Source organism: Schistocerca nitens, chromosome 8, assembly GCF_023898315.1.
Source record: "Schistocerca nitens isolate TAMUIC-IGC-003100 chromosome 8, iqSchNite1.1, whole genome shotgun sequence".
Taxonomy (NCBI): domain Eukaryota; kingdom Metazoa; phylum Arthropoda; class Insecta; order Orthoptera; family Acrididae; genus Schistocerca; species Schistocerca nitens.
The window spans coordinates 227,879,524-227,895,832 of record NC_064621.1 but is presented as its reverse complement, the minus strand read 5'-3'; positions in this window follow the sequence as shown (position 1 = coordinate 227,895,832).

Genomic DNA, 16,309 nt, shown 5'->3' with positions numbered 1-16,309 from the left:
ACCAGTACCCTAGAACTTTGAACTACTTAAACCTAACTAACCTAAGGACATCACAAACATCCATGCCCGAGGCAGGATTCGACCCCGCGACCGTAGCGGTCGCGCGGTTCTAGACTGAACCGCCTAGAACCGCTCGGCCACAACGGCCGGCCATAAACAAAACAGATTTTCAGCATTATTTAATTAGTTTTGGCATAATGAAGATATAAATTAATTTTTATCTTGTGCAAAATGTCCGCATACGGACAGACGCAGATAATTTCACGGATTTTCGCTTTCAAGTTGCCATGTAATTGTGATTTACTTGGTTTCAGAATCGAAAAAAGATCTTTCAGATTCACGCACAAATGTTGAGCGAAATATTGTAGGACTTTTACAACCTCGTTATGGAGACATGCAAACTCTTCCTGAGGGAAGCAATGTAGACGTCCTAGACAGGTTTAACGTGAAAGGATTTGTCTTTAAAACGGGAATTACCTTGCAGACTGATCAGTTACATCTGCACCTGCACAGGGGCGCTTTTAACTGAAACGGCAGACGGTATCGAAAACAGATGTAAGTTTCGTAGTGCCCTCAAAATATTTAGGAAACTATCATTTTAGTTCTTTCAAGGCTACAGTGAATTATTTAAACCCAGCGTTTTCTTTAACGCCAGTGACATTGTTTGTCAGAATTTGTACCTTCTGGAATGTGATATTCTTTTTAAATGCATCCCCACGTAGTCAGAAATGAGTCTTTTTTACTTTGCAATATGTAACTGGAGGCAGTATGCAGTTAAGTCCATTTAAAATTCGAGATCTGAAATTAATTCCGGATATTGTAAATTTCGTTCCTGCACTACCCTTCACTTCATAAATTCAACAACAGCGAGTTTTAAATCGAAAAATCGTTCCAGGCGTGGCTTTTGACTTAGCCAACGTACTTTGCAGTAATATGTAAAGTCTCCATAATCTTCGCTCAGTTCGATCAAAAACCGTTGGAACTGACAGTGGAATAATGCATGCGACTTCAGAGATTTTATTATTCATACCATCAATTTCTTCACATGTTGCTTGCATGCAAATTTAACACAAAGTGCTTCTTGATGTACAGAATAACGAATCCTGTCTGTCGATCGCTGTAATTTTTTGCTTTTTCATAGCCAACTAAATCTTTAAATTCTTTCTGCATAGTACTGTAATGTCGTTTCGTAGGAAATTTACAGTATCCTTCGATTACGCGACTGTATAATATGTATTGAGAGTTCTCATCTCTCTCTCCTATAATTGCCATCAATTTTTAAAGGCTTGTGACTATAGATCGCTAGACTGCCTCTTTTTGAACAGACACCCGCTGGACCTCTTAACGCCCTTCATACCACGAAAAAAAAAAAAAGAAGCAGAGAATGTAGACAGCGCTGACACCGTGATTCTGCCGAACTGAAGGCAGTTGTGCCGACCGAAAATGCCACACCGCTTTACTAAACGAAATGTCGCGGTGTTGTGGATACTTCCGAGGAATACCAAGCAAAGCCGAGACAAGCCAGACCTTGGCCCACATGCGGCCCGTACACGCAGCACGCGTGAACTTCGGCACGCCGTGGCCGGCCGTCTTGTAGACGCAGAGAAGCACGCGTTGATACGCTAACAAATCGGGCAACTTCACTCAATGAGTATTCATGGGAACGTTCAAACGCGGAAGATGCTGTCTGTCAATCTGTCACGCCACCACATCGGCGTATCTTACTGCGCTGATCCTGTACAACATCAGCGACGTACACACCACAATCACTGCCATGACTTACATAAGCGGCACAGGGTTACATGAACCCCCAGTACCATTTCTGCAGTTTCTCCAGTGCTTCAGAGCAAACAGTGGGCTCATTAAGCGGTTGACAGATGTTTTATGTGGTGAGCTCACTCGCTTTTGTGCAGAGGTAATGATATCGATAGGTTGGGAATCATTGCTGTACTGTATTGTATTCACGGATATGACGGCCAAGTCTTGAGAGTTAAGAACGGGGGAAAGTTTCACGAGCATAACAAGGGAAAAGTTATGAGGCAGGAAGGCAGTACTGAGCGCCAGAGCACTAGAACAGGTGTACATAAAATATCAGATGCCAGCCACACTTAAGAAATAACATTGTAAACCGTAAATATCATTTCAGAGCAAGAGAAAGAGGGGGATAAGCGAGAGAGTGTCTGTAAGGGGAACACATAACTCATGAAGAGCCTATAGCAGGTCCAGGACATGAATCTACAACAGACGCCTTCCTCCCTCCAGTTAGCTTCTGAAAAGTAGTGCGTAATTAGAGCGAATGAGATGGCGAGGGCCTTTCAACATTACGCCAAGTCAGGGACTGGCGCGAGCGAAGGGGAAATTGATTAAAACTCGGATGCAGACACTCGGGAGGGAGAGTTACGATAGAACAGACAAGAGTATAGAGGATAGACAGGGCAGTCAGGTCTTACTGGAAGAAACAGCTGTAGTTATTATCCGAACAGGGCTGATCAGAGTTATCTGCACTAGTTCGGAACAGTAGATGCGGTTCTAGATGGGTAGCACTTTTAATAGACGAGACGGTGATAGTTAGCCATGGTCCATGTGAAAAAACTTGGTCTTCGTGAATACAATTCAATAGAGTAAATTTAGGTTGAGGGTATTCTCCGAATAAAGTGTTCGTCATTCAGTACTAATTCCAGTTCTTAACTTCTGCATTATTGTGGCCAAGATAGATACGAAGCCTAACCTACCACAGTAATACAAGTTTATATGCCAACTAGCTCTTCAGATGACAAAGAAATTGATGAAATGTATGATGAGATAAAAGAAATTATTCAGATAGTGAAGGCAGACGAAAATTTAATAGTCATGGGTGACTGGAATTCGATAGTAGGAAAAGGAAGAGAAGGAAACGTAGCAGGTGAATATGGAATGGGGTTAAGGAATGAAAGAGGAAGCCGCCTGGTAGAATTTTGCACAGAGCATAACTTAATCATAGAATCATAAAAGAAGGTTGTATGCATGGAAGAAGCCTGGAGATACTGGAAGGTGTCAGATAGATTATATAATGATAAGACAGAGATTTAGGAACCAGGTTTTAAATTTTAAGACATTTCCAGGGGCAGATGTGGACTCTGAACACAATCTATTAGTTATGAACTGTAGATTAAAACTGAAGAAAGTGCAAAAAGGTGGGAATTTGAGGAGATGGGACCTGGATAAATTGAAAGAAACAGAGGTTGTAGAGAGTTTCAGGGAGAGCATTGGGCAGCGATTGACAAGAATGGGGGAAAGAAATACAGTAGAAGAAGAATGGGTGGCTTTGAAAGATGAAATAGTGAAAGCAGCAGAGGATCAAGTAGGTAAAAAGACGAGGGCTAATTGAAATCCTTGGGTAACAGAAGAGATATTGAATTTAAATGATAAAAGGAGAAAATACAAAAATGCAGTAAAGGGAGCAGGCAAAAATGAATACAAATGTCTCAAAAATGAGTTCGACAGGAAGTGCAAAATGGCTAAGCAGGCATGGGTAGAGGACAAATGTAAGGATGTAGAAGCATGTATCACTAGGGTAAGATAGATTCTGCCTACAGGAAAATTAAAGAGACTTTTGGAGACAAAAGAACCACTTGCATGAATATCAAGAGCTCAGATGGAAACCCAGTTCTAAGCAAAGAAGGGAAAGCAGAAAGGTGGAAGGAGTATATAGAGGGTTTATAAAAGGGCGATGTTCTTGAGGACAATATTATGGAAATGGAAGTGGAGGTAGAAGAAGACGAAATGGGAGATACGATACGGCGTGATGAATTTGATAGAGCAGTGAAAGACCTAAGTAAAAAAAAAGGCCCTGGGAGCAGACAACATTCCATTAGAACTACTGATAGCCTCGGGAGAGCCGTCCCCGACAAAACCCTACCATCTGGTGAGCAAGATGAATGAAACAGGCGAAATACCCTCAGACTTGCAGAAGAATATAATAATTCCAATCCAAAAGAAAGCAGGTGTTGACAGATGTGAAAATTACCGAACTATGAGTTTGATAAGCCACGGCTGCAAAATACTAACACGAATTATTTACAGACGAATGGAAAAACTGGTAGAAGCCGACCTCGGGGAAGATCAGTTTGGATTCCGTAGAAATGTTGGAACACGTGAGGCAATACTGACCTTACGACTTATCTTAGAGAATAGATTAGGGAACGGAAAGCCTACGTTTCTAGCATTTGTAGACTTAGAGACAGCTTTTGACACTGTTGATTGGAATACTCTCTTTCATATTCTGAAGGTGGCAGGGGTAAAATACAGGTAGCGAAAGGCTATTTACAATTTGTACAGAAACCAGATGGCAGTTATAAGAGTCGAGGGGCATGAAAGGGAAGCAGTAATTGGGAAGGGAGTGAGACAGGGTTGTAGCCTCTCCCCGATATTATTCAATCTGTATATTGAGCAAGCAGTGAAGGAAACAAAAGAAGAATTCGGAATAGGTATTAAAATCCATGGAGAAAAAATAAAAACTGAGGTTCGCCGATGACATTGTAATTCTATCAGACACAGCAAAGGACCTGCAAGAGCAGTTGAACGTAATACACAGTGTCTTGAAAAGAGGATATAAGATGAACATCAACAAAAGCAAAACGAGGATAATGGAATGTAGTCGAATTAAGTCGGGTGATGCTGAGGAAATTAGATTAGCAAATGAGACACTTACAGTAGTAAAGGAGTTTTGCTATTTGGGGAGCAAAATAACTTATGATGGTCGAAGTAGAGGGGATATAAAATGTAGACTGGCAATGGCAAGGAAAGTGTTTCTGAAGAAGAGAATTTTGTTAACATAGAGTATAAATTTAAGTGTCAGGAAGTCGTTTCTGAACGTATTTGTATGGAATGTAGTCATGTATGAAAGTGAAACATGGACGATAAATAGTTTGGACAAGAAGAGAATAGAAGCTTTCGAAATGTGGTGCTACAGAAGAATGCTGAAGATTAGATGGGTAGATCACATAACTAATGAGGAGGTATTGAATAGGATTGGAGAGAAGAGGAGTTTGTGGCACAACTTGACTAAAAGAAGGGATCGGTTGGTAGGACATGTTCTGAGGCATCAAGGGATCACAAATTTAGCATTGGAGGGCAGCGTGGAGGGTAAAAATCGTAGAGGGAGACCTAGAGATGAATACACTAAACAGATTCAGAAGGAAGTAGGTTGCAGTAGGTACTGGGAGATGAAGAAGCTTGCACAGGATAGAGTAGCATGGAGAGCTGCATCAAACCAGTCTCAGGACTGAAGACCACAACAACAATAACTCCTGCGACAAGGAAATTTTAACAGCATAGTCAGGTCAACACTCCCTGTCATGTAGGCCAACCGACTACACTGACGTGATGAAAGTCATAGGATACCACCTAATATCGTGTCGGACCACCTTCTGCCCGGCGTAGTGCAGCAAATCCACTTAGTGTGTTCTAAACAAGTCGTTGGGAGTCCCCTGCAGAAATATTGAGCTATGCTGCCTCTATAGCCCTTCATATCAGCGAAAGTGTTGCCGGCAGGTTTTTGCGCACGAACAGATCTCTCGATCATATCCCATAAATGTTCCATGGGATTCACATTGGGCGATTTGGGTGGCCAAATTATTTGCTCGAACTGTCCTGAATGTTCCCATAAAAATTCTGTCGTTCTTTGGGAACGCGAAGTCCATGAATGGCTGCAAATAGTCACCAAGTAGCCGAACATAACCATTTACAGTCAATGATAGGTTCAGTTGGACTAGAGGACCCAGTCCATTCCATGTAAACGCAGCCCACACCATTATGGAGCCGCCACCAGCTTGCACAGTGCCTTGTTGACGACTTTGGTCCAAGGGGTCTGCACCACACTCGAACCCTACTATCAGCTCTTACCAACTGAAATTGGTTTTCCAGTCGTCTAGGGACCAAAAGAAATAGTCAGGGGCCCAGGAAAGGCGCTCTAGGCGACGACGTGCTGCTAGCAACGTCACTCGCGTCCGTCGTCTTCTGCCATAGCCCAAGAACGCCAAATTTCGCCGCGCTGTGCTACGGATAAGTTCATCGTACGTCCCGCAGAGACGAAAATTTAATAGTCATGGGTGACTGGAATTCGTCAGTAGGAAAAGGGAGAGAAGGAAACACAGTAGGTGAATATGGATTGGGGGGAAGAAATGAAAGAGGAAGCCGCCTTGTAGAATTTTGCACAGAGCATAACTTAATCATAGCTAACACTTGGTTCAAGAATCATAAAAGAAGGTTGTATACCTGGAAGAATCCTGGCGATACTAAAAGGTATCAGATAGATTATATAATGGTAAGACAGAGATTTAGGAACCAGGTTTTAAATTGTAAGACATTTCCAGGGGCAGATGTGGATTCTGACCACAATCTATTGGTTATGAACTGCAGATTGAAACTGAAGAAACTGCAAAAAGGTGGGAATTTAAGGAGATGGGACCTGGATAAACTGAAAGAACCGGAGGTTGTAGAGAGTTTCAGGGAGAGCATAAGGGAACAATTGGCAGGAATAGCGGAAAGAAATACAGTAGAAGAAGAATGGGTAGCTCTGAGGGATGAAGTAGTGAAGGCAGCAGAGGATCAAGTTGGTAAAAAGACGAGGGCTAATAGAAATCCTTGGGTAACAGAAGAAATATTGAATTTAATTGACGAAAGGAGAAAATATAAAAATGAAGCAGGCAAAAGGGAATACAAACGTCTCAAAAATGAGATCGACAGAAAGTGCAAAATGGCTAAGCAGGGATGGCTAGAGGACAAATGTAAGGATGTAGAGGCTTGTCTCACTAGGGGTAAGATAGATACTGCCTACAGGAAAATTAAAGAGACCTTTGGAGAGAAGAGAACCACTTGAATGAATATCAAGAGCTCAGATGGCAACCCAGTTCTAAGCAAAGAAGGGAAGGCAGAAAGGTGGAAGGAGTATATAGAGGGTTTATACAAGGGCGATGTACTTGAGGACAATATTATGAAAATGGAAGAGGATGTAGACGAAGACGAAATGGGAGATAAGATACTGCGTGAAGAGTTTGACAGAGCACTGAAAGACCTGAGTCGAAACAAGGCCCCGGGAGTAGACAACATTCCATTAGAACTACTGATGGCCTTGGGAGAGCCAGTCATGACAAAACTCTACCATCTGGTGAGCAAGATGTATGAGACAGGCGAAATACCCACGGACTTCAAGAAGAATATAATAATTCCAATACCAGAGAAAGCAGGTGTTGACAGATGTGAAAATTACCGAACTATCAGTTTAATAAGTCACAGCTGCAAAATACTAACGCGAATTCTTTACAGACGAATGGAAAAACTGGTAGAAGCCGACCTCGGGGAAGATCAGTTTGGATTCCGTAGAAGTGTTGGAACACGTGAGGCAATACTGACCTTACGAATTATCTTAGAAGAAAGATTAAGAAAAGGCAAACCAACGTTTCTAGCATTTGTAGACTTAGAGAAAGCTTTTGACAACGTTAACTGGAATACTCTCTTTCAAATTCTGAAGGTGGCAGGGGTAAAGACAGGGAGCGAAAGGCTATTTACAATTTGTACAGAAACCAGATGGCAGTTATAAGAGTCGAGGGGCATGAAAGGGAAGCAGTGGTTGGGAAAGGAGTGAGACAGGGTTGTAGCCTCTCCCCGATGTTATTCAATCTGTATATCGAGCAAGTAGTAAAGGAAACAAAAGAAAAATTCGGAGTAGGTATTAAAATTCATGGAGAAGAAGTAAAAACTTTGAGGTTCGCCGATGACATTGTAATTCTGTCAGAGACAGCAAAGGACTTGGAAGAGCTGTTGAACGGAATGGACAGTGCCTTGAAAGGAGGATATAAGATGAACATCAACAAAAGCAAAACGAGGATAATGGAATGTAGTCAAATTAAATCGGGCGATGCTGAGGGGATTAGATTAGGAAATGAGACACTTAAAGTAGTAAAGGAGTTTTGCTATTTAGGGAGTAAAATAACTGATGATGGTCGAAGTAGAGAGGATATAAAATGTAGACTGGCAATGGCAAGAAATCGTTTCTGAAGAAGAGAAATTTGTTAACATCGAGTATAGATTTAAGTGTCAGGAAGTCGTTTCTGAAAGTATTTGTATGGAGTGTAGCCATGTATGGAAGTGAAACATGGACGATAACCAGTTTGGACAAGAAGAGAATAGAAGCTTTCGAAATGTGGTGCTACAGAAGAATGCTGAAGATAAGGTGGGTAGATCACGTAACTAATGAGGAGGTATTGAATAGGATTGGGGAGAAGAGAAGTTTGTGGCACAACTTGACTAGAAGAAGGGATCGGTTGGTAGGACATGTTTTGAGGCATCAAGGGATCACAAGTTAGCATTGGAGGGCAGCGTGGAGGGTAAAAATCGTAGAGGGAGACCAAGAGATGAATACACTAAGCAGATTCAGAAGGATGTAGGTTGCAGTAGGTACTGGGAGATGAAGAAGCTTGCACAGGATAGAGTAGCATGGAGAGCTGCATCAAACCAGTCTCAGGACTGAAGACCACAACAACAACAACAACAACATGTCCCGCATTGACATCTGTTATTACTACACACATTGTTGCTTGTCTGTTACCAGTGACAGTTGTAGGCAAACGCCGTTGCTCTCGGTCATTCAACGAAGGCGGTCGGCAAATGTGTTGTCCGTGCTGAGAGGTAAAGCCTGAAATTTGGTGTTCTCGGCACACTCTTTACACTGAGGATCACGGATTATTGAATTCCCTAAAGATTTCCGAAATGAAATGTCTCATGCAACTAGATCCAACTCTCTTTCCGCGTCCAAAATCTGTAAATTCCCGTCGTACGGCCATAATCACGTAGGAAACATTTTCACATGAATCACCTGAGTACATACAATACTGGCCATTAAAATTGCTATATCAAGAAGATGATAAACGGGTATTCATTGGACAAATATATTATACTAGAACTGACATGTGATTACATTTTCACGCAGTTTGGGGGCATAGATCCTGAGAAATCAGTACCCAGAACAACCACCTCTGGCCGTAATAACGGCCTTGATACGCCTGGGCGTTGAGTCAGACAGAGCTCGGATGGCGTGTACAAGTACAGCTGCCCATGCAGCTTCAACACGATACTACAGTTCATCAAGAGTAGTGACTGGCGTATTGTGACGAGACAGTTGCCTGGCCACCATTGACCAGACATTCTCAGTTGGTGAGAGATGTGAAGAATGTGCTGGCCAGGGCAGCGGTCGAACATTTTCTGTATCCAGAAAGGCCCGTACAGGACCTGCAACATGCGGTCGTGCATTATCCTGCTGAAATGTAGGGTTTCGCAGGGATCGAATGAAGGGTAGAGCCACGGGTCGTAACACATTTGAAATGTAACGTCCACTGTTCAAAGTGCCGTCAATGCGAACAAGAGGTGACCGAGACGTGTAACCAATGGCACCACATACCATCACGCCGGGTGATACGCCAGTATGGCGATGACGAATACACGCTTCCAATGTGCGTTCACCGCGATGTCGCCAAACACGGATGCGACCATCACGATGCTGTAAACAGAACCTGGATTCATCCGAAAAAATTGACGTTTTGCCATTAGTGCACCCTGATTCGTCCTTGAGTACACCATTGCAGGCGCTCCTGTCTGTGATGCAGCGTCAAGGGTGACCGCAGCCATGGTCTCCGAGCTGACAGTCCATGTTGCCTCAAACGTCGTCGAACTGTTCGTGCAGATGGTTGTTGTCTTGCAAACGTCCCCATCTATTGACTCAGGCATCGAGACGTGGCTGCACGATCCGTTACAGCCATGCAGATAAGATGCCTGTCATGTCGACTGCTAGTGATACGAGGCCGTTGGGATCCAGCACGGCGTTCCGTATTACCCTCCTGAACCCACCGATTCCATATTCTGCTAACAGTCATTGGATCTCGACCAACGCGAGCAGCAATGTCGCGATACGATAAACCGCAATCGCGATAGGCTGCAATCGGACCTTTATCAAAGTCGGAAACGTGATGGTACGCATTTCTGTTCCTTACACGAGGCATTACAACAACTTTTCACCAGGTAACACCGGTCAACTGCTGTTTGTGTATGAGAAATCGGTTCGAAACTTTCCTCATGTCAGCACGTTGTAGGTGTCGCCACCGGCGCCAACCTTGTGTGAATGCTGTGAAAAGCTAATCACTTGCATATCACAGCATCTTCTTTCTGTCGGTTAAATTTCGCGTCTGTAGCTCGTCATCTTCTTGGTGTAGCAATTTGAATGGCCAGTAGTGTACTTTGTGTACGTGATACTGCCGCTATCTGTGTATGTGCCTATCGCCGTCCCAGAGCTTTTTTCACCTCAGTGTATTTCCCTTTCTTCCCGAACCCTACTGCCCAATCTCAAGCGCCACTCATTTTTTGGGAACGACAGTGAGGGGCCTCGATGTGTTTCGCGGTGGTTCGGGAAGCGCGCACAGATCGGTGATAGATGAGCAGAGCGTAATTGGTAGCCTCGGGACGTATCGTCTGCTCGCGGCCGGTGCTGCAAAAGCTTCTGGATTGATCTGGAGCGGCGCGGTGCGGCGCGGCGGGCGAGAAGCGACGCAGTGGGAAGCGGCGACTGCTCTGGCGACGCCGTCGCCGTCACACGCGGCGCCTGGCACTGGCTTCGATCATCCAGCCCGGCGGTCCGCCTGCTGGAATCCTCCAGAGCGACAGCCGCACCTGCTGCGCTGCGTCCCTCTTCTCTGTGGGCTCCGAGAGACAGGCTCCCTCATAGCTGCGTCCGTTGACATTGGGTTGCCCCATAAAGCCTGACCTTTTTTTAGGTCTCCACAAGAATAAACACGAAATAATCAACAAATCCATCCACGCATATTATGCAAATGGATGTACGTATACTGCATGTATCACCTAAAACTTGCTCCGCAAATACTGGGAAAATGGAAAGTGCTGTTGACGTGCGGTTCTCACAGAATGGATTTGTAGTCAGGGGATTGTACTGCTAGCCAATAAACAGATTGAAATATTGCTTAGAAAGTGTATTTTTTGTGCAGACATACACTTTTTAAATGGGACAATGCCTATTGACAAACTAGAAGCAGTGTAAATTAGAATGTCAGTGGTGTTTGTTGCTGGATTCTAGTGCGAGTCGTTTACGAGATATCCCTTTTTTGGAGAATTTCCCACGCTGACACTTGTACAATTGTAAGTAGGCTGTTTAGGTTTTTATGTTGGTAATGCCACGTAGCGCTCTGTATGAAAATCACTGACTGTGTTGTCTGCAGTCTGTGGCTGGTTGGACTCATTGTCGGAATATTCGCTTGTGGAGTGTTGGGCAGTTGGCTGTGAACAGCGCATAGCGTTGGGCAGTTGGAGATGAGCCGCCAGCAGTGGTGGATGTGTGGAGAGAGATGGCGGAGTTTTGAGAGGTTACTACACTCCTGGAAATTGAAATAAGAACACCGTGAATTCATTGTCCCAGGAAGGGGAAACTTTATTGACACATTCCTGGGGTCAGATACATCACATGATCACACTGACAGAACCACAGGCACATAGACACAGGCAACAGAGCATGCACAATGTCGGCACTAGTACAGTGTATATCCACCTTTCGCAGCAATGCAGGCTGCTATTCTCCCATGGAGACGATCGTAGAGATGCTGGATGTAGTCCTGTGGAACGGCTTGCCATGCCATTTCCACCTGGCGCCTCAGTTGGACAAGCGTTCGTGCTGGACGTGCAGACCGCGTGAGACGACGCTTCATCCAGTCCCAAACATGCTCAATGGGGGACAGATCCGGAGATCTTGCTGGCCAGGGTAGTTGACTTACACCTTCTAGAGCACGTTGAGTGGCACGGGATACATGCGGACGTGCATTGTCCTGTTGGAACAGCAAGTTCCCTTGCCGGTCTAGGAATGGTAGAACGATGGGTTCGATGACGGTTTGGATGTACCGTGCACTATTCAGTGTCCCCTCGACGATCACCAGTGGTGTACGGCCAGTGTAGGAGATCGCTCCCCACACCATGATGCCGGGTGTTGGCCCTGTGTGCCTCGGTCGTATGCAGTCCTGATTGTGGCGCTGACCTGCACGGCGCCAAACACGCATACGACCATCATTGGCACCAAGGCAGAAGCGACTCTCATCGCTGAAGACGACACGTCTCCATTCATCCCTCCATTCACGCCTGTCGCGACACCACTGGAGGCGGGCTGCACGATGTTGGGGCGTGAGCGGAAGACGGCCTAACGGTGTGCGGGACCGTAGCCCAGCTTCATGGAGACGGTTGCGAATGGTCCTCGCCGATACCCCAGGAGCAACAGTGTCCCTAATTTGCTGGGAAGTGGCGGTGCGGTCCCCCACGGCACTGCGTAGGATCCTACGGTCTTGGCGTGCATCCGTGCGTCGCTGCGGTCCGGGCCCAGGTCGACGGGCATGTGCACCTTCCGCCGACCACTGGCGACAACATCGATGTACTGTGGAGACCTCACGCCCCACGTGTTGAGCAATTCGGCGGTACGTCCACCCGGCCTCCCGCATGCCCACTATACGCCCTCGCTCAAAGTCCGTCAACTGCACATACGGTTCACGTCCACGCTGTCGCGGCATGCTACCAGTGTTAAAGACTGCGATGGAGCTCCGTATGCCACGGCAAACTGGCTGACACAGACGGCGGCGGTGCACAAATGCTGCGCAGCTAGCGCCATTCGACGGCCAACACCGCGGTTCCTGGTGTGTCCGCTGTGCCGTGCGTGTGATCATTGCTTGTACAGCCCTCTCGCAGTGTCCGGAGCAAGTATGGTGGGTCTGACACACCGGTGTCAATGTGTTCTTTTTTCCATTTCCAGGAGTGTATAAGCGGACGATCTGGACGTGTGTCCGCCAGAAAAAAGGAAATTTATAAAGATGGTTGTCATGAATTGATAGATATATATATGATGACTTTTGAATATTATTAAGATAAATACATTGTTCACCATCAAAATCTTTCATTTGCTAATTATGCCTATCAGTAGTTAATGCCTTCAGTAATTAGAATCTTTTATTTAGCTGGCAGTATTGGCGCTCGCTGTATTGCAGTAGTTAGAGTAACGAACATTTTTGTGAGGTAAGTGATTCATGAAAGGTATAGGTTATTGTTAGTCAGGGCCATTCTTTTGTAGGGATTATTGAAAGTCATATTGCGTTGCGCTAAAAATATTGTGTGTCAGTTTAGTGATGATCAGAATAAGTAAAACTATTTGAGTACGTTGAGTTTTGCTCGGCTGTTTTAAAATCAAATAATGTAAGAGTTTTTCGAGCACTGTAATTCATAATTTTTCTGAGGGGACGTTTCACAATACCTGTGGCAGCACGCACTAAAGTACAACACAAGTGCATACCCTAGTTACGTGGATTCTGACCAGTAACAAGACAAATGACAGTCGCAAGATGTATTCAAAATGACCATCGGTAGCGGCAATACAGGAACCATTGCTGCACACGTGCCAGAATTTCAGCTGAGATGTCGAAGCAAGCTGCAGTAATACGTCGTCGCATGTCATGGAGTGTAGTTGATATATTCTTGTAGACAGTGTCTTTCAGCTTTCTCCACAGAGAAAAATCTACAGATGTCAAGTCCTGTGAACGAGCGGCCATGGTACAGGTCCTCTGCGTCCAATTCAACGATTTGGAAACGGTTCGTGAAGGCGTGCAGTAGTACTTCGTGTAGTCTGGGCTTGACAGTCATCACAGGTTCCTTGTAGTCTGCAGAGGAACGTGTTCTAGCATCCGTGGAAGATGGTCTATTAGGAGGCTGCAATATCTGTGCGCGTTCAGTGTTCCCTCCACGTAAAACAGGCCTATAAGCAGATGGGTCACTATTCCACACCGCACGTTTACACTTTACACTCCACAGATGCTGACGTTCCACCTGACGATGCCAACGGGGATTGTCAGCAGACCAATAGAGCATGTTCCAGTGGTTTAATTGGTCGTAATCGGAAATTGTGGCTTCATTACTAAACAAGTTACGTGATACATCTGGAGTATCCTGTCTTAATGCCTACGTATAGAAGTTCACACGAGTCTCACAATCGTTTCCATGGAGCTCTTGATGGAGAAAGATGTGACAGGGATGGAACCTATGTCGATGGAGAATGTGTAGAACATTTGCCTGACTTATGCCACTTCCTCGTGCGATTACGCGGGAGCTAACATGTGGATCAACTGCAACAGCTGCAAGAACATTAATTTCCTCCTCTTCTGCCGTTACTTGTCTGAGGGTTACACTGCCACTTTCAAGTAACTAGTTGAAGATATTGATAAATAACTGCTTAGATGGTTGACGTCCATACACCATGAGCATGTTGGCATTTTCTGCGCTGGTAAATCCCATCGTCCTCTCACTACATACTACATCGATGTCCTAAATTAATACAACAAACAGCTATTTTCCGGTTATGTGTCTAATCTGCGATATAATCATACCAAGCTGTTAACAAAAGTCCGTACGATCGTGTTCTGCATGGAAGGTGGCATTCCGGTCAATGGACAACCAAGCCAACGATGACATCAGCCGGCCGCTGTGGTCTAGCGGTTCTAGGCGCTCAGTCCGGAGCCGCGCGACTGCTACGGTCGCAGGTTCGAATCCTGCCTCGGGCATGGATGTGTGTGATGTCCTTAGGTTAGTTAGGTTTAAGTAGTTCTAAGTTCTAGGGGACTTATGACCTCAGCAGTTGAGTCCCATAGTACTCAGAGCCATTTGAACCATTTTTTTTGATGACATCAGGGCATCTATCAAACTGGGTAGTGTTGGCGGGTAGTCCCTCATCCACAATTTCTGTGCAAACAGTCACAGAGAGTGCAGTATGACACAGAGAAGATGCCTACCGGACTCCTTGCGGTGAAGAACCATAGGAAGAATGGAGGCAGAACAGTCGCAGAAAGTTGTGGCCCGATGGCTTGACATGAATCGTTCTGTTGTTTACCGGATGTGGTGACAGTTTATAGAGACCGAAACTGTACCCTAAATGCCAGGGCAGGGCCGCCCATTTGTGACATCAGAAAGAGAGGACCGTTATTTGGGTGCAAGGACACGACGGTACTGCACGGCAACTGGCATCTGACCCCGTAGCATCCATGGACGTGTTGTATCGAGGCAGATGGTGTACAGAAGGCTTATTGTCGGAAACCTGGTGTATGTGTGCCTCTGATGCTTCTTCACGGGAAGCCTAGAGTGGAGTCGTTAACGTGCCACCCGGACGGCCGAACAGTGACCCAATGTTCTTTTCACAGACGAGTCCCAATTCGGTCTCAAGAGTGATACTCGACGGATTCGCATCTGGCGGGAACGTGGAACTCGATTGCGGGACCCAAACATTGTGGACTGAAACCGATATCGAGGAAGATCTCTAATGGTGTTATGTTAACCACAGGAATACCTCTTCATGAAATTTTGCAGGTGAATCGGCAAGGTTTAACTTCTGTCAGGTACCGTGAAGAGATCTGGGGACCTCATGTGCGGTTGTTGCGAAACGGTTTGGGCCCAGACTTAGTACTGATGGACAATAATGCTCGACCTCAAAGAGCACGAGTGGTTGATGTTTTTGGAAACGGGAGATACTGCACATACAGGGTGGCCTGCCGGCTCACCCGATTTGAATCCCATAGAGCATGTCTGGGATACACTAGGGAGACGGGATGCATCATGTCAGTTTCCACCAACCATCTCCAAGACTTGCGAGCAGCTCTGCGGAGGAATGGGTGTTATTCAGAATGAGATTTTCACTCTGCAGCGGAGTGTGCGCTGATATGAAACTTCCTGGCAGATTAAAACTGTGTGCCCGACCGAGACTCGAACTCGGGACCTTTGCCTTTCGCGGGCAAGTGCTCTACCAACTGAGCTACCGAAGCACGACTCACGCCCAGTACTCAAAGTTTTAATCTGCCAGGAAGTTTCATATCAGCGCACACTCCGCTGCAGAGTGAAAATCTCATTCTGGAAACATCCCCCAGGCTGTGGCTAAGCCATGTCTCCGCAATATCCTTTCTTTCAGGAGTGCTAGTTCTCCAGGTTCGCAGGAGAGCTTCTGTAAAGTTTGGAAGGTAGGAGACGAGGTACTGGCAGAAGTAAAGCTGTGAGTACTGGCCGTGAGTCGTGCTTCGGTAGCTCAGTTGGTAGAGCACTTGCCCGCGAAAGGCAAAGGTCCCGAGTTCGAGTCTCGGTCGGGCACACAGTTTTAATCTGCCAGGAAGTTTCATGTGTGTTATTGCCTCAACACGAGATTCATGACATTATTCATAGCATGCGCCGTCGTTGTCATGCTTGTATTGCTGCCAGATGTGGT